Source organism: Capsicum annuum, unplaced genomic scaffold, assembly GCF_002878395.1.
Source record: "Capsicum annuum cultivar UCD-10X-F1 unplaced genomic scaffold, UCD10Xv1.1 ctg1489, whole genome shotgun sequence".
Lineage (NCBI taxonomy): Eukaryota > Viridiplantae > Streptophyta > Magnoliopsida > Solanales > Solanaceae > Capsicum > Capsicum annuum.
In genome coordinates this window covers 4,576,693-4,595,560 of record NW_025820303.1, presented here as the reverse complement: position 1 = coordinate 4,595,560, position 18,868 = coordinate 4,576,693, and the positions used below count along the sequence as shown (strand labels likewise).

At 32.3% G+C, this 18,868-nt stretch overlaps 1 pseudogene; it reads left to right on the top strand.

The window, feature by feature from the left end:
* Nucleotides 1-17,220: 17,220 nt before the first annotated feature.
* LOC124890265 lies at nt 17,221-17,727 on the top strand (annotated as a pseudogene).
* Nucleotides 17,728-18,868: the final 1,141 nt, after the last annotated feature.

The following is an 18,868-nucleotide window of genomic DNA, read 5'->3' as shown; positions in this document are numbered from 1 at the left end:
GAGAGTTTTTCTTCCATACCTACACCACTTACTAAGTTGATACCTACACCACTTACTAAGTTGACTCATAAAAAGGTAAAGTTTTTGTGGTCTGACTCATGTGAGACTAGTTTTGAGAAGTTGAAAGACAAGTTGACTACTGTTATTGTTCTGACTCTTCTGCAGGGTACAGAAGGTTTTGTTATATACTGTGATGCATCCCGAGTGGTACTTAGGTGTGTTCTTATGTAGCATGGTAAGGTAGTGGCTTATGCATCTAGGTAGTTGAAGGTGCATGAGCAAAACTACCATACTCATGACTTAGAGTTAGCGGTTGTGGTTTTTGCACTTAAGATCTAGTGGCACTATTTGTATGGGGTACACATTGATATATTTAATGACCATAAGAGTTTACAGTATGTTTTCTTGCAGAAAGAATTGAATCTCAGGCAAAGGCAGTGGTGGGAACTTTTAAAAGACTATGACATGAGCCTGCACTACCATTCGAGCAAGGCAAATATAACAGCCGATGCCCTCAGCAGGTTATCTATGGGCAGTCTTTCTCATGTGGGGAAATAAAAGAGGGAGATGGTGAAAGATTTTCACCGACTTGCAAATCCAGGAATGCAACTTTTGGAATCTGAAGATGGAGAAGTGGTTGTTCATGAGATAGCTAAATCTTCCCTTTGTGTAGAAGTCAAAGAGAAGCAGGTTGAAGATCCCATCTTAATGCATATCAAGAAAGATGTGGGTCAACAAAAGGTATTGTCTTTTGAAATTGGTGGTGATGGTGTTTTGAGATACCAAGGTAGATTGTGTGTGCCAGATGTAGATGGTCTGAGGAAGAGAATCCTTGACGAAGCTCACATGTCGAGGTATATTGTTCACCCTGGATCTACTAAGATGTATTAGGATTTGAAAACCATTTATTGGTGGAATAATATGAAGCGTGATATGGCTAACTATGTGTCCAAGTGTTTCAATTGTCAACAAGTTAAAGTGGAACATCTGAGGCCAGGTGGTTCTTCTCAAGAGATAGTTTTGCCTTTGTGGAAGTGGGAGATAATTAATATAGACTTCATTATAGGACTTCCGAGGTCTCGAAACCAGTATAATTCTATTTGGGTGATTGTATATAGGTTGACCAAGTCAACTAACTTTCTACATATCAGGACAAATTATTTGGGAGAGGATTATGCCAAGTTGTTCATTGCAGAAATAGTTCGTTTGCATGGGGAACCTATGTCCTACGCCGATGTTAGGAGAAGAGATTTAGAGTTAGAGGTTGGAGATTGGGTGTTTCTTAAGGTTTCTCCCATGAAGGGAGTCATGCGATTCGGGAAGAAAGGTAAGCTGATTCCTCGCTATATAGGACCATATCAGATTGTGAGAAGGATAGGTGGAGTTGTGTATGAGTTAGAATTGCCAGCTAGTTTGGGTTCGGTTCATCCGGTATTTCATATATCTATGTTGAAGAAGTGTATTGGAGACCATTCTTTAGTATTGCCTATCGAAGAAATCAAAGTGACAGACTCCTTATCCTATAAAGAAGAGCCTGTAGATATTTTTGATTGCTAATTTAGAAGATTGAGGAACAAAGAGATAGACTCAGTTAAAGTGTTATGGAGAAACCAGAAAATTGAAGAAGCGACTTGTGAATCAGAAGTTGACATGAGAGATAGACACCGAAACCATTTTGATCCAGTGGATGACGAAATGGGAGGTACAATCATTGCTTTATTCTTTCTATGTCTTAGTATGCTTGAAATCATACTTGTCTGTATCCCACGTCAACATTCGGGGATGAATGTTCCCAGGGGGATATTGTAACGCCCTGAAGTTTTTCTTAGCTAAATTTTGTCCCAAAAATATCAAGCATTGGCTTCTAGAATGATTTATACTTTTTTTCCCAATGGAATCCCTTAGATTTCAACTTTTCATTTCGTAGATGATTGAATAAGTTTTCCATCGGCGGTAGATGCGCCCAAAATGGACACTCGGTGAAGGAGTTATGGTTAATTTAAGTCCTAGTCATAAATCATCGTCATTCCTATCCTTGGCGCATCGCGTAGAGGGTGTAAATGATGATGGTAAATTTCCAGTGGGACTCCGTGATGGTGGCGCATCGCGGAGTAGGCCAAATTCCCATTCATCAATTTCCAGTGAGCCACCACAATAGTGGCGCATTGCGGTGGCCCATGAAATCGGGCTCCCAGTTATATTTTAATATCGGTCTCATTAATGGTATATTGGGTATTTTCCCACACCCTTATCAGTCCAAACACGCTATTTTAACCCCAATTAAGCATATTACTCATACATTCACCAAAAATAATCAAAAACACTCTCTAGGGTTCTATATTGATAATCCAAATAAACCAAGATTCAACCGTGCGTTTTCAAAATAAATTGAAGATTTGAAATCCCCAAGCCGTGGGCATCAAGAAGCATCCTTTAAATTTCTAGATAGAGGTACGTGGGGTTTATCCTAAAAGACTAGATGGGCTTAAAACCATTAGAGCATGATTTTTAGATTTTTTATGCATAAATTTCAAAGGGGTTTTGGAATCTATGTTCTAAATTACGTACTCCGAATGTTTTGATGTTACTATTGTTTTGACCTTGTGGTCCTATCCCCTAAATTTATTTACATGTATACGTATATGTATGGAATTTGAGATTTAAGATCGTTGAGAGCATAAATTATGAACTCCTTCTCGTGTATTGAATTAAAGATTATGGTTTTGTGATTTGAAAGATGTTTTCACAATATTATAGCATTTGAGCATGATTTGAAATTGTTGAAAGGGTGTTTCTTGATATAAATGTGTTCTTGTGTTTAAGAGAAAGAATTGCATGTGTTTACATGAGGTTTGAGAAAGAGTTTCTTTGAATTGAATTATTAAAATGGTGGTCCCAAAACTTGTGTTTTGAAAATAGATATTTATGATAGACTAATAATGGATTAGAGATGTGACTTGCAAGTCAATGGTATGATGATACCATATGTATTTATGCCATAACAGATTATATTTTCAGAGCATATTTTCAAAGTATGTTTTCAGAGACTGTATGTATTGATAGAGTTTTAAAAAGAGACTTAAAGAGGGTTAGGTGGTTACCCGAAGAAGGCGCGAGTTTAAGCAACTCTTTGCCTAAAATTTTGTTTACCGATACGGGTAGATTATTATTATACGCTAGTGACGGACGTGTGGCGTAGTAGATTCAGATACTCCGACCCTTGCGGAACACTTGGGTTGGGGGTTTCACTGCCGAGTTAATGGTAATTTCCATATAGCCCATGTAATTTTTCAAAGTTGTAGGGTATACCACCTAGCGCAGAAGTAACACAGATTTCTCAGAGTTGAGATGATTTTTATAGAGTCTTTAAAATGCCCATGTGAATTTTTACTATATGATGTACTTATCAACTATTTTAAATTGCTCTCATATATGTTGAATAATAAATGATTATTTTAGATATGCTCTGCATACCAGTACATCTATATTGACCCTCTCTCCCCCTACCTCTCAGGTTCTGAGACTTAGTCTAAGGGTCCAAATAGATAATTCAGACAATTGATTAGATTGTGCAGTGGTGAGCCTTCCCTATTCCAAAAGGCCTATCTTTTTTTATTATGTCACTTATTCCAGTTTTAGTCTACTGGGGGCCTTGTCCCAGTTTCAGACAATTGTCATATTTTCATGTAGTAGAGATTTTGTAGACTGAGTCAGAGGTTATTTAGATGTAGTTAATTTACAGTTTCTATTCTTGTGTTGAATTTAGAATTGACCATGTTTCTGTAAAAGATTATGTTTCCACATCTTATTTTATTATAGGAATGTTGTTCATGATTACCAGATAGAGAAAGGCATCTCGGTCCTTCATGGTTTGGGATATCCGTCATGGCCAGGCCCTCATTCGGGTCGTGATAATTATAAGTGATGGAGGATCTCATTTTTGCAACAAAGTGTTCCGAAAAGCATTAGAAAAATATAAGGTGAAACAACATAGAGTATCCACTCCACATCACCCACAAACTAGTGGGCAAGTGGAGGTGTCAAATCAAGAGATTAAAGTCATCCTAGCAAAAATAGTGAATGCTAGCCAGAAAGATTGGTCTCAAAAGCTCGATGATGCCTTGTGGGCATATCGGACTGATTTCAAGACACCCATTGGCATGTCACCATTTCAGCTGGTCCATGGAAAATCTTTCCACCTCCAATAGAGCTGGAACATAAGGCCTTATGGGCACTCAAAAGACTGAATTTGAGTTGGAAGAAGGTAGCAGAGCTGAGACTGGGACAACTGAATAAGATGGATGAATTTCATCTCAGGGCATATGAACGAGCGGACCTATAAGAAGAAAAGATGAAAAAGTACCTTGATTGGAGGATAGAGAAACAAGACTTCTAAAAGGGTGATTTGGTGTTTCTATCCAATTCCATACTTAAACTGTTCGCAGGTAAGCTTAAATCTAAGTGGTCAGGCCTGTTTAGAGTTAGTCAAGTCTACTCATCTGGAGTAGTTGAACTTGAAAATGAAAACGGCACCACCTTCTAGATGAATAGACAATGAGTCAAGCTTTATATTGGTCTGAAAGAATCGATGAAAAGTATCACTACTATCTGTCTCGATGAAGCCTAAAGTAATCGAGATAACTGAGTCAAGCCATGACGTTAAATCAGGCTCTACATGGGAGACAACCCATGACCCCTGGGATTGATCTATTCTAGGTATACACTAACCCTAAGTTTAGATTTTCTTTGATTTTAAGTTGACGGTGTAGGGTAAATTTGTTGTAAAATTTTGTAGTCATCTAGGAGAAATACTTGTACTTGACGTAGTTGAATTGTTTTTATGATTTTTGTACACCTCTTAAAGTGGTCGACTACTTTAAACTGAGTGATTTGTATTTAAGTATGACCACCATGCATCTTTGTATGGCATTAGTTCTAGTAACATAATAATCATTGTTAAACAGTGGCCTGAACTGAATGAGTCATAGCTTGTGATATACTTGTGTGCCATGTATGTGTGAGCAACTACTTAGTTCCCTCGGTGTGCTAAAACCAGAACTTACTTGGTTAGTCTTACCTAGGTTGAAAGATAGGGGTTACGAAAGGATCATAGGCCATTTTGATATTAGCTCACTTTTGCCTAAATGACCCTCCCTATGCGTATAATATCTCGTGATCCCTGTTTTGACCCTAATTAGCCTATTTCTTTTTATGACACCTATCACCTTCCCATTTAGATCACAATGAATCTGTTTTGGTCCTGGTCCTCCTTGGACACTTTGCACCTTGACTAAGGCAAATGACCTAAGTTGAGGGTGACTATCGTAGGGGTGAGTGATATAGAATGAATATGAAGAAAGGTAGCATAAAAGAAAAGAATAAAAAGCTGGATGCAAAGGAAAAGAGCAAGAAAAAAATTGTGAAAAAGATTAAGTAATTGAGAAAAGACTGCACCCGTCCTAAATAAGTGTGATCAAGAAAAGAGAAGAGCAGAAAAGGTTAACAAGTGAAACCTTAGAAAGCTAGTATAGTGTCAAGGAGGCTTAGTCACTTTAAATACCATCAAGTATTATACCAGCCCTAGCCTACATTATAAGCCTTAGAGAAGTCCTATAGTGATCCTAGCTGACCTATCTGAAGATCGGGGTAATGAAAATAAGGGCAAGCCTATGGTACTTGGCATACACGGGTTGGAACTTCTTTTTGAAAGTGAGCATTTTAATTGTCCCCATGATTACCTATATAAATACTGAGATGATGGGGGGGATTTCTTTGTCGTGAAGGCACACCAGATATGTTGCTAAGTACTAACTTATTTGGAGAGTGTAATACTGGTATATGCATGGTTAATGTAGCTGAATTAATGTCATAGACTGATGTTTGTGTGTTGCATTGGTGATTTTCATTGTACTTGAAATGACTGACCTAGGAGATGGTGAAAGTGTTTTGAGATAATGTGGATGATTGACTGCCAAATGTGCCTTGTATTCTCTTAGTTGTGTTGGGTTGCTTGAGGACAAGCAATTGTTTTAAGTTTAGAGTGATGATGTGTGAGCTAATACTAACACATTTGAGGCTTTTAACTAAGAATAATTGCGAAGTCTTAAGCAACTTTTGTCGTTTTTGATTAGTTTATGTTTGATTTTGCAGTAGAAGCTAATATGATAGAGAACCAACAATAATGGAATCAAAGGAGTTGACATCTGAAGTAGATAGAGGCAAAAGTGTGGCTAACGATATTTCTAATAAGTTGTCAGCCATGTGATAATCTATCAGATTCGTCATCAGCCATAGACAGAGAATTGGCCTAAGATTGAAAGTTGTGATGACATTTTGTCATAGGTTATCAAGGATCTAATAAGCCGTCAAGAATGCCGTCAACCTAAGGAAGCACATGAGAACTGAAGAACAGACTTGACAACATTTTGTGATAGGTCGTCAAGGAGCTGATAGGGTGTTACTTTTTGTAGTCAGCGGTAGGCAGCAAACACCAAAATCGTAAAGGAAGCTGATGACATTTGTGATAAATCATCAGCCTCCTGATAGGCTATCACAAATGGCGTCACCTAATCCGAAGAATTTCTAAATTTTATTATTTTGTTTTCATAATTAGGGTGAACTACTTAAAGCCTTGTTTAGGGTTTTCTTAGGTGTCCGGACCTTGAGTTTTGAGGAATATACTTTGATTTTTTATCCCTTTAACTTCTTGTCTTGAGAAAGCAATTACTTTGAAGAGATTACATTTATTATTTTGCGATTTCCTTTGTGAGTTAATCTGAGAATCTCTAGTTTCTATTCATCTTGTGGTAAGTTTATCTTTCAAAGAATGAATTCATCTAGGTGTTTTGATAGCTACGTCATAAGTGGCTAAATTCCTTTAACCTGAATTATGTGATCTAGGGTTAGGTCTTGATAATGTGTTAAGTGTTCAAGATTAGAAAGGTGGTAGGACTCCTTAATGATTCTGATGTTTTAGTTATTGCCTGTTGGTTGCAAACAATAGATACCACCTACTTTGATTTTCTTGAGAAAGAAATCAAGTATAGTAAGAAGTGAATTATCAACAGGGACTTGGAAATACTCCATTTAATAATCAGCGTTATAACAAGGTTGGTTAACCTGAGGTAAAATCTGGGCATTGAATATAAATTCTCTAAGTCTGAGAGGATTAGGTAATTAAATGGTTAGGTAGGTCAAGAGACATTTAAGCATAACTTTGATAAAGATAACTTGTTGACCTACCTACCGTGAGAATCTTGAACCACCAGTAGCATCTGTCAAGTACCAAAAGCCCTAGTGAACATAATTCTGATTTTTTTCATAAACTCTTGATTACGAACACTGAATCTAAAGTAACCAACAATTACTTGTTAAACTAAAAACCCCCTTTTTTTTAGAAACATCCAACTATCAGTTGATTAAATCGCAAATAACTTACGTTCACACCATATTTCCTATGGGATTCGACCCCAACCTAGTTGGGTTTTATATTGACATCGATCACTTACTTCTCAGTAGAGAGGTATAGTTTGAGCGTTATCAATAACCTATCCCACTAGTGATATTGTTTGTTCTAGATCTAGGCCTGCACAGCTTTAGAACCTGTCACTACGGAGTAAGGTTTGTTTTCTTATATATCCAGCATCTCTCCCTCTTGTATATGTCCATGTGGGACTTTTAATAATAATCTGGGGTGTTACATACACCCCTCTTATGGACTCAGTATCCTTGCTGAGGTTTGCCCCACCAAATGGGGTTTGCCTAGACTCAGGCCTGATATTTGCCCCGCCTTACCGGGATTCGCCTAAACTTAGTTTGAACTCTAGCCTATATCGACAAGGCTGACATAGAAGTTGCTTTGATACTATTTTTAATGACCTATATACTAGTGATATTGTCCATCCTGGGCCTAGCCCGCTAGAATTTAAAATACGTCACAGTGATTTATTGAAAGTCATGCAATGACTTTATGTATATGCCTATTGAGCCTCAATACTCTCAAAATAGAACCCATGAGGGATTCACAACCTGTATATTATCTCAATGTTTCCACCCATCTACTCGGCTTGTGTTTGTGAATGAAGGTCTTATGAAAATATCTCATCTTCTTTCAAAATAGTGTTCCTCAATGGTATCGATATCTTATGGATGTTTGTACGTATGAAATGAGGATATAATGCACACAATCCAATTAGTATGAAGTTAACAAATCCATTCAATACGTATAAATGAGAGCCTAGAAATTAACTCAACATGTCAACATTTCACGACATTGTTCTAGTTTTGCACTATTGGAATGAATATACTTGTAAGACATCATTAATATCATATCAAATAACTAGGGCATTTCTATCATTATAAAGACAAACAATGCTAAATAAGGGCTATAATATCTATTAAAGCCCTTGCATGGGTATCATCTATAATATATTAAAAGTGTGAAGGACCTTAAAAAAGTGATTTGAACTTTTTTCCCTTCATTAAAACACTCTGCAATAGACAAAATTTTCTTTTTACTTTTTTTTTTCTCCAATTATTATTTAATTATATAAATAATTTTGAATCCTAAAATATATGGATTTGGACTTTTAAAATATGGCAAGACTTTTTCTTAAATTAGGACTCCTATTTGTTTTGTAATTTATGTAGGTTTAATTTTCAACACACACACATATATATATATATATATATATATTCTAAACCTAATTTTAATATCTTATATCTTACAAATAACCTAATTTTGTAGATTGAAGGTTTCTCCACCCGATCACGATACTATCAAATTGTATCCTACGATATGTATTATATACTATACTAAAAAAACTATCAACATTAATATAAAGAAGAAAAATAAATTCTCCACTGGTGATGAATTATCATGCTTTGAACCAATACAATTTGCTCAATTTACTGAATTATGCATTAACGCATGACTGTTTCTACTGTGAACATGTCAATGGATCTCATAGTGAATTAGTGATGCATTTAGTTAGCTCCTTCGTCCTTCCCATATACTTTAAGTAATTCTCCTTCCATATTTTTAGGAGTAAAAATATTTCAAATCTTACACCACCACGAAAGAAATTAATTTGTTAGAAGATGATCAAGAGCATAAGGAAGCACCAAAACTAAAAAGAAAAGAAAGAAAAGTAGCATAAAACCTAATATTTGAATCATCTACCATAAATTCAAAAAGATAAAAATAAAACATTGACTTCATTTACTTTTGTCTCCATTTTTTCTGATTCAAATAACACAAGCAACTAGGGGCATATTACGGTATTTTAAATTTCGGTACGATAACTTCGTTTTCCGATATCTAAAAGAATAATATCATTACCATACCAAATTAGTTTGGTATGGTTCGGTATTTTTAAATTCGGTTTCAGTACTTTATGGTACGGTAATTCGGTAACCCTACTTTATTTGATTTCGATTTACATATATTCATATAAAAAAACTATAACTTAAAAACTTAAAAACGTCTCAATTAACAACTATCTTTGTTAATCATCTACACAAAAAGAACATTTCAATCACGATTGAGTAATCCAAGGTGCAAACTCTGAACAACATTACCTAAACTTAAGCATAGTACTTTGAAATAATAAGTTTCCCAAAAAATTTATTTCTGAATAAAAGTTACTCTTATGTTCAATTGTCTAATGGATGACATATAAATATATTTAATAATCTTAAATATAATATATTTGGGTTTTACATATTATTTAAAAACTTTAGTGTGGTATACGGTATTTCGGTATTTATTGCATAAATACCAAATACCTTACCAAATACCATAATAATTTAAAACTCTTACCAAATACCAGATCAAATACCATAACATCTATACCGTGGTATTAAAAATTTTGGTTTCAGTATGGTATTCAATATATACCATACCATGCCCACCCCTACAAGCAACTTTAGAATTGAAGAACTGTAACGATTTAATAGAAAATAAATGCCAAGCAAAATAATTTGCAGTGGTAATAAGTATAGAATTTAAATTAAAATATTTCCAAGGAATCATAAATTTTTTGAGTTGAAAGTCTATATTGATGGTAAGCGCTCATTACGTTTTAGAGATTCATACATATTGCTCCCTAGCACGCTTGAAGAATTAGGTAAGATATAATGTCCTAAAATAGGTTTCAAAGGATAGATCTCTTAATCTCTATCTCTAATCTATAATCTCTAATCTCCATCCCTATCTCTATTCTCTAATCTCTAATCTCTATCTCTATCTCTATTTCTAATCTCTAATCTCTATCTTTAATCTTTAATATATTAAAAAAGTGAAGGTCCTTAATAATGTTGTTTGAACTTTTTGTCCTTCATTAAAAGTCATCTCTTTAAACAAAATCGTATTTTCACTATTTTCTCAAATTATTGTTATTTAATTATTATTAATATTAGGACTTTGAAATTAATTAAAATTTTTATTTGATTTAGGAAAGAAATTATAGTCTTTAAAATGTTAAGTCAATTCAAATCTTACCTTATATATAATTTTTTCAAAAATTAAATAAATGAAAGAATATTGATTTGAATTGAGAAGGACACAAAAAACATCTGGAATGGAACAAAGGAAAAAAGGAAAAAAGGAAAAAGAAAAAGAAATAAATTACATAAATGGAAAGAAAATTAATTTGAATTGAAAAGGACAAAAAACGTGTGGAGGAAAAAAAGGAAAAAAATAAAAAAGGAAAAAGAAAAAGAAAACTAAACCTAAAATAAAAAAATAAAAAAAAAAAGATCACAAAGCCGATTTATTAAATTAAATAAATATAAATTGAACTGACAAAGAAAGAAAGTAAACTAAACCTAAACTTTCTTATGCATTGAGAATCTTCTTTTCTACAATAATTCTTTCACATTGTAGTTTTCGAATAATTTTTTTCTTTATTATATTATCATAGAAATTTGATGTGATTTAAGGTATGTTTTCTAAAATTTTAATTTTTGATGTTTACAATCTTCATAATATCTATGATTAAAGAAATATATTTTCTTGTAATTTGATTAAGTTTTTTAAGATTTTAGTATGTTCTCGAAATTTATAAAAATAAATGATCATGTGTTCATGTAGACAATTGCTAATTGAGAAGTTTTTAGTAAAATATTGATAAAATCCATGATTGAAGAGACAAATTTTCTTGTGATTTGAGTTAAGTTTTCTAAAATTTTGAATTTTTTTTTATGTTATAAAATTAAATTATGCATTTTTTATAGACAATTACTAATTGAGCAGCTTTCTTTTATGATTTCTGTATGTTCTTGAAGTTTAAATACTAAATTGTCATATATTCTTGCTAGAGAATTGCTAATTGAGATGTTTTTGGTGATTTATTTATTATGATTTGTATACAATAAATAACTAAGAAAAACATCTAATACCTCCCCGAACTATGGACAAAGTTGCTATAAAACACTCCAACTTTACATGGGTCCTATTACCCCTTGAACTCAATTTAGTATATTTTTATCACCCTTTTATGCTGACGTGACACTTTTATCCCATAAAATAGGATCCACGTCAAAAGTGTCACGTCAACTAAAAAGGTTGATAAAAGGTGTCATGACAACTAGAAAAGTTAACAAAAATATGCTAAAATTTAGTTTAGGGAGTAATAGGACTACTGTAAAGTTAGAGTGTGTCGTAGCAAATTTCGTCATAGTTGAGGGGGGAGGTCACTAGATACTTTACTCTAGATAACTTGAAATTGGCTTATTTACAATTTTGACCAGATTCTTTGAATTATATTTCATCATAAGAAATTGATTAGTCACTCTAATTGTATATGAATTTTCTTTTTACAATTTAATTATATGCAATTGTTTCAATTGTGAATAAACTATGTAATTTGATATTTTTTTAATAATAAGCTTTAATAGGTTATTTTTTTCGTGGTACAAGGTAGGTCATTTAAATAAATATTGAATTTATTCTAACATCAATTTATTGTTACTTGCTAACAATTGTGGCATCAAATAATTTCATCCAAAAATAAAATATAAAGAGGAGAAAGTAAAATCGTAATCCAACGACTATATATTTCTAGTATAATAGACATGTTTATTTATTAATCAAGATACATTTTTTTTTATAATATTAAATTTATTTTATAAAACTGAACTTATTGAATGAGGTACACACACGGAGCGCATATCCTAAACTAGTATTAATGATAAAAGGCATTTAAAATGTATAGATAAGGCCAACGATATCATATAAAGTCCCACATTGGCAACACAAAATATATAATTTCACAATTAACAATAACAAGAGTATTAGCCCCCCACACAGGCATACAACAGTAATAATAAACTCAAAAAACAATTCCTATAGTGATTTCTCCCAACCTATTGCATGCTTTATTTATTTATTAACTACACAGCCCAGTCTGAAGAAACATAAGCTGTAACCCATCTCGAAGCATCAAAATTAAAGCCTAAAGTCCTTCAACATGGATCCTTTCTCTTTCGGGCTACCTTGGAATCAACTAAAACATACAAATACAATATTGGTGCATTAAAAGAAAGCTAATGATACCCATATTGACTATTTTTAAGCCAGGTTCAAAACAAGTTAAAAAAATGGATTAGGAAACGAAAGGGATAAACCAAAATTTTTATTTTAAAAACAAGTTTCCCCAAGGTTATAGGAATCTAAAGTTGAAAAACCATGTGAAAACAAGTTAAAGATGTGGTCCAATTTGAAGAAAAACTATTCTTAAACTTTAATAGTAAAATCCTCAAAATCCCATTTAGAAATCACGATTAAAAAGTGTTTTTGATAATATAATCAATGAAAAGAAATGAAATTAAGGATTCGAAGTTTTTTCAAGCTCAAATAGTGATGAAAATCCTAAAAGTTATCCAAATCTGAATCTATATGATTCAAAAATACCAAAAAATTACATAAAGGTATTAAAGTTGCTAACGACTTTAACGACTAAATAACCGCTAAAGTTGCTAATGTTATAGAGATGCCAAACCGCTAAAGCGAAGACAAGATATTAAAGTTTTCTTTGGCAGCTTAAGCAGTTGCACCAGACATCAACTGCATCTCAATTTTGCTAAGTTACAAAGTTTTCGATCGATCCTTCGAGATTTATTTAAAATTTTGTGCATGCAAATTAACTATGCCGCTATGCTATTTTTGATATTCTGGACTCAATGACAATGTTGGATTTTTAAAAATAGGTCATCTTCAGTAAATTAACTCTGAGAACCCCTAAAAGCTTATTTAAACTAATTTCAAAACGAAAGATCGAATTGGAAATTAAAGGATCCAAATCAGAACCGAACCCACTACTAACCTAAAATCGATATTTCGAATACAAACTGTCCAAATCGCCATAAAGCACTCAAAATATCAAATGTTATCCAAAGTCTACCAAAGAACTTTTTAAGCCTCTAAAAACCTCAAACTCTCCCAAAATCCCCCTGAAGGCATTGGGAACCATGCCATTCATCCCCACACCCCAAAATCAACATGTAAAAGTTACAGAGAAGGAAAAAATGATCAAATAAGATAAAAGTAACATTTCACAAATCAGATCATTATCGATAGTAACATTGGGCTGAGGTGTAATTTAAGTCATTCTTCGATCTATGTGGCAGAACAACATAATTATAAAGATATTATCTTTCCAACTTTAAACACCAATAATATTCAGCTAGATGAACTTGTATTTTCACAGTTACATTTTATTACTCTTTAATGTGTTTCATAGAATATATATAATTTAAATGAGTCGGCACAAATTAACATGAATACACATGCCTAGAACTAATAAATGATACGTAACAACCATCTAAAAAAATTGTAAGAAGAAAAAAATCAAAACAGAAAAAATTGAACTAAATACACATAATATCAATACCTTAATTTCATGATTTACTGATACAGGTCAAATGAGCATCAACGCTTTTGATCACACAACTCGAGGCTAACATGAGGAGGTCCAAGTCTTGATCTCCCTAAGGATCCAAGAACGTACTTGAAAACCCTTCTTTGGGATCCTAAGAAAGCAATGTCGTGTTTAGAAGTTATCTTGAAACCGAGAAAAGCCATGGCACAGGAATAAAGAGAGCCCTTATGTGTTATTTTTAGTTATTTCTGAAATAGCCACTTTTGGGCTATTTTTGCAATAGGCTAGTTGTGCAAAGAAAATTACTATAAATAGGTGTCTTAGATATTTCATTAGTTTTTTTTTGTTTAATCATGATGATGAATTAATGAAAACTCCATTGGGAGTGTTGAGTGCTTGGAAAACCAATGTTGAACTTTATTTAGAAACATCGATTGTAAGGGAGATTCAATCTCCTTTGCGGTCACGTAAGAGTTAGGTGGTCATAGGTAATCAATAAGGGAGGTCGTTGGGTTTGATACACCCTTTGGTTGCTCTTTTTTTATCTTCTTGTGTCTACCTTTCTATCATCTATCCTTTTATCCTTTTACTTCTCGTATTTTAAATTTTATTGATTTGTTAGTGTTTTTATTTTCTTCTCGGCTTCATATATTACTATTATATCATTTGGTATCATATCTGAGCTTGATTTAATTCCTACAAAATCAATCTTGGGCTTGTTATCTTGAAAATCAACAAAAAAGAAGTGTCAAAATTAAAAATTTCAAAAAAAGTTACTATTCACGTTTTAGGTCTTAGGTCAAACTTTGAGTTTTTGATTTTTTTTATTTTCTTGTGTTTCTAGTGTTAGATTTGCATTCCCTAACACTATACAAGTCTATAAATCAAATTTGAGCCAAATCGGAGCTTATTTGGGTGTTCTATCCTTATTGGAAGCTTGGATTAAAGATTTTGAAGTTGGTCACAAGAACTAAAGTTTTGGGTGAAAAATTTGGGTAAAATAAATTTGGGAATGATTTTAGATCATCGAAAAGTGCTTACGTTCAAAATTTCAACTCATTCCGAGCCTCGGAGAAGAAGTTAGTTTTCTTGATTCTTGTTTTTCTTGAAGACATTCAAATCTTCATCAATAGTTGTTGTTTGATACAAAAGGAAGAAATAAAATTGATGGAAAAGTGTTTTTCCTAAAGAATCCAAGAAGATTCCAAGTATATCCCAAGAAAGAGTACAAAGAGGGACCATTTAGAGGGCAAATTTCCGACGTTTGAGGTAGTATTTTTTGGGGATTTTTGTTGGGTTAGGTTCGCGGAGGCTTGACGCACGTTTTGGCACTTGTCCGCCACTATCAAGGTTGCCGGAATATAGACTCGACCTGTTCTCTATGATATTTGCACAAACCCTAAAATTGAATTGATTTTTTGAGAAGATAATATCTAGTTTTCCTTTATTTGTTATGTTTGGGTTGGGTCATTGGGTTGGGCAGATGGGTGAGTAGTTTAAGTGGGAATTAAGTTGTGTTTTAAAAATAATTATATTTTACTTAATTCAATTTTAAACCAATCACGAGCTGTCATGTGTTAAATTAAAGCCAAATCAGATGTCTGTTAATTGGAAGGGTATTTGTGAGCCATGTAGGTGGATGGAAGGGTATTTTAGAGCCCAAAGATAGATGGAGGGTATTTTACAGCCATTTGTAGTAGTTGAAGGGTATTTCTGACCCTTTTTCGTTCATTATAATATAAATACATTTATAACACTATTATTTCATTTTATTTGGCTTTTTGAAAATGATCTTTTTATTTATTCATTTAAAAAATTATAAAAATTTAATTATATTTTCTTAATATTATCCTTAGTTTAAATAACTATAGTACTCTTCCATTCATTTGTACTTGTAACTTATTTATATAATTAATTCTATTTTTACTCGTTATTTTTGATATATCAAGAAAAATAATTTTTTAAAATTTTTTTACTTTCAATATTAATTATTTATTTCCTAAATAATTTTCAATGTTTAATACTAAGCATCAATTAAGAAGAATAATGTGGTAAAATAGTCATGTTAATTATTCTATTTTTAATGACATGTCAAGTCAAAATTGGACAAGTAAAAATAAAGATGGCTAGTCAACTGGAAGCTTTAAAGAATTATTAATAAGATTAATCATAGTGAAATACATCCATTAATTTTTTTTTAAGGAAACTGGTGTCCAAATCTTGGATAATCTTGTTGATGCTACAAAAATTTCAAAACTTGATGTTCAGATCTTGGTTCTTTTCCTCTAACTTCGACAATTTTTTAATCAAAACAAATTATTATATGAAAGATTAACAAAAATAAGTCTAGTATTTTGAAACTATTTTCTACATTTTAAAATAATTTTCACCTTAATATCCTTAGTTTATTGCAAAATAATAAAAATACCTTTTTCAATTATGTACAAGTAACAAAGTAAAAAAAAAACAATTAGTATTATTTGCATGAAATTATACTCCTATATAACATATTCATGTACTTTTAATTAGATTTGCCTTCAATTAAAGAATTATAAAACTTAATGAAACTGTAAAAGGTTTTTTTTTTCCATTCAGCACTTTCTATTAAGTATTTTTTCATATCTAGGATTCTAATTTAAGACCTTTGATCAAGAAAGAAGTATCCACTGCATCATATCTTTTCGTAGTGTAAAAGATACTTTTATTTTGTCCTCGGATGAACGGCTAATTTTCTAGCAAATAGTTAAGCAATTTGTGGTAAATCATTTACAACCATGACCCACTAATTAAGATGATAACTGATGAAAAAATATCAATCATTAATAGTAAATTATGCAAATTACAAATTATGCCACTTTTTATATTTATTTACCTCTTATTGCGCCTGCTGAAGACACAAGCATACAATTTTTATTGCCTTTTTTTTATACGCACTACTATTTACTCTTTATTCACTTTTACTTGTCACTAATTTTCTAATTGAATTTTTATTTTTGCTTATCATTTTTGACATATCAAGAAAAGAAATTTATTTTCCTATTTACCCTTAACATTAATTATTTTTTCTCCAAATTAATTTTAAGACACAATGTAAACATCACTTAATAAAGATACGATAGTAAAATAATCATGTTATTAATTATTTTTCTTAATAAATGTGTCATCTCAATTTGTGACGAATAAAACTGAACGGAGAAAGTATTTAGCTCAATTTATTATTCTTGATTGAACGCATGTCAATAGTACTACAAAATACTAAAAGTATTTTTAAATTGCCCACTGTTCCATGTGTCAAAAAGGCAGTGGAGCCTCATCCAACATTTGTTGGTTGGACCTAACCATGATAAAATTTTCCGTGCAACATGGATCCTCTCTTGGAGAAACTCCTGCAGCAGGAGTCAAGAAGTGCAAGTATACAATTGCAAGATGGTGCTCTTGAGCAGCTACATGGTGGAAAGGGGTATATTGACATGTCAGCTGTTGATGCTGATGCTTCTTCAAAGTTTAGTGAGGCTATTACATCAAAGGATGGTTCTTTCCTTGATGCTCCAGTTTCAGGGAGCGAAAACCCAGCTGAAGATGGCCAACTAGTAATCCTAGTGGCTGGTGACAAGGCTCTGTACGATTAAGAACTACCAGCTTTTGATGTCTTGAGAAAGAAATCCTTTTTCTTGGCATAGATCGCAAAAGGAGGTAAATTGAAACTTCTTGTTAATGTGATAATGGGCAGTATGATGAATGCGTTTTTGAAAGGACTGTACTGGATGAAAAAAGTGGATTGGACCCTCATACTGTAACGATCCGAGCCGAGGCCCTGAACGTGGCATGCACCCGATACTATCGCTAATATGAGCGAACATTCTGGCATAATCACCCAAGCATACTTCTAATATAAATGAATAAAGCAGAAATAAACTAAATGAACAGTGAAGAGAAATAAGAAATATTAGTGACTTTCGATTAACATTTTATCAACAACATTTCTACAACCATGCTAATAACACAGTTTGCTATCACTACTAGCTTCTATTTATATCAAAATGTATGAACATAAACCAACAAGTTAAACACTATATCTACTTAATGACCAACAACTTAAACACTATTATCTACTCAATGTTTTCTTCTCATGCATCTATGTTATATGTATTGACAAGATTAAAACTGTATAGTTATTCAAACATGAGAAAATCACCATAGTTATTCAAACATGAGAAAATCACCGGAGGTTCGCCTTAGTTACAGCGACAATACGGACACTTATTATTCCCTCTATTCAAGTATGACTCGATCATAAAGGGGTGAATCTCAAAAATATACTCAAATTGGAGTGACTTTCAAATTTTAGTCTCAAATTAAAAAATTTTCTTAAAATTTTCTTTTTAATTTTCTCAACCCTTACTTTTTTCTTTTTTTGCTCTCAACTTATTTTTATTTCTTTTTTATTTTACATTATTTTTATTTTTTATTTTTTCTTTCATCTTTTTTTTTCTTTTTAATTTTCCCAACCCTTACTTTTTTCTTAACACCTTTCAACGTCTACTTTTATTAAAAAAAAGTTATTTTTATTTTTTTTAATTTTTTCTCGACCTTTATTTTTATTTAATCTTTTTTTTTAAATTTTTATCAACCTTTATTTTTTTCCTATTCTCTCTCAACTTCTACATTTTCATTGATTTTTGTTTTATTAATAATTTTCTTCAGTTTCTTCTTTTTCCGCATTTTTTATTATTTTTGTTCTTTTCTTCGATTTCTTCCATTCAAGTTACATCTCATGAGTAAGAGTTGACACTATCAAATTATAAAGGCAAGACTTAAGACTTCCGAACAATAAGCTACGTTTCATGGGCAAGAGTTGACAGTACTACGTTGTAGAGGCAAGACTTATGACTTTCAAACAACAAGTTATGTTTCAAGAGCAAGAGTCAACACTACCACATTGTATTTTAATTTATGAGATGATTTATAAGTCTTACCTTAGAGAAAAG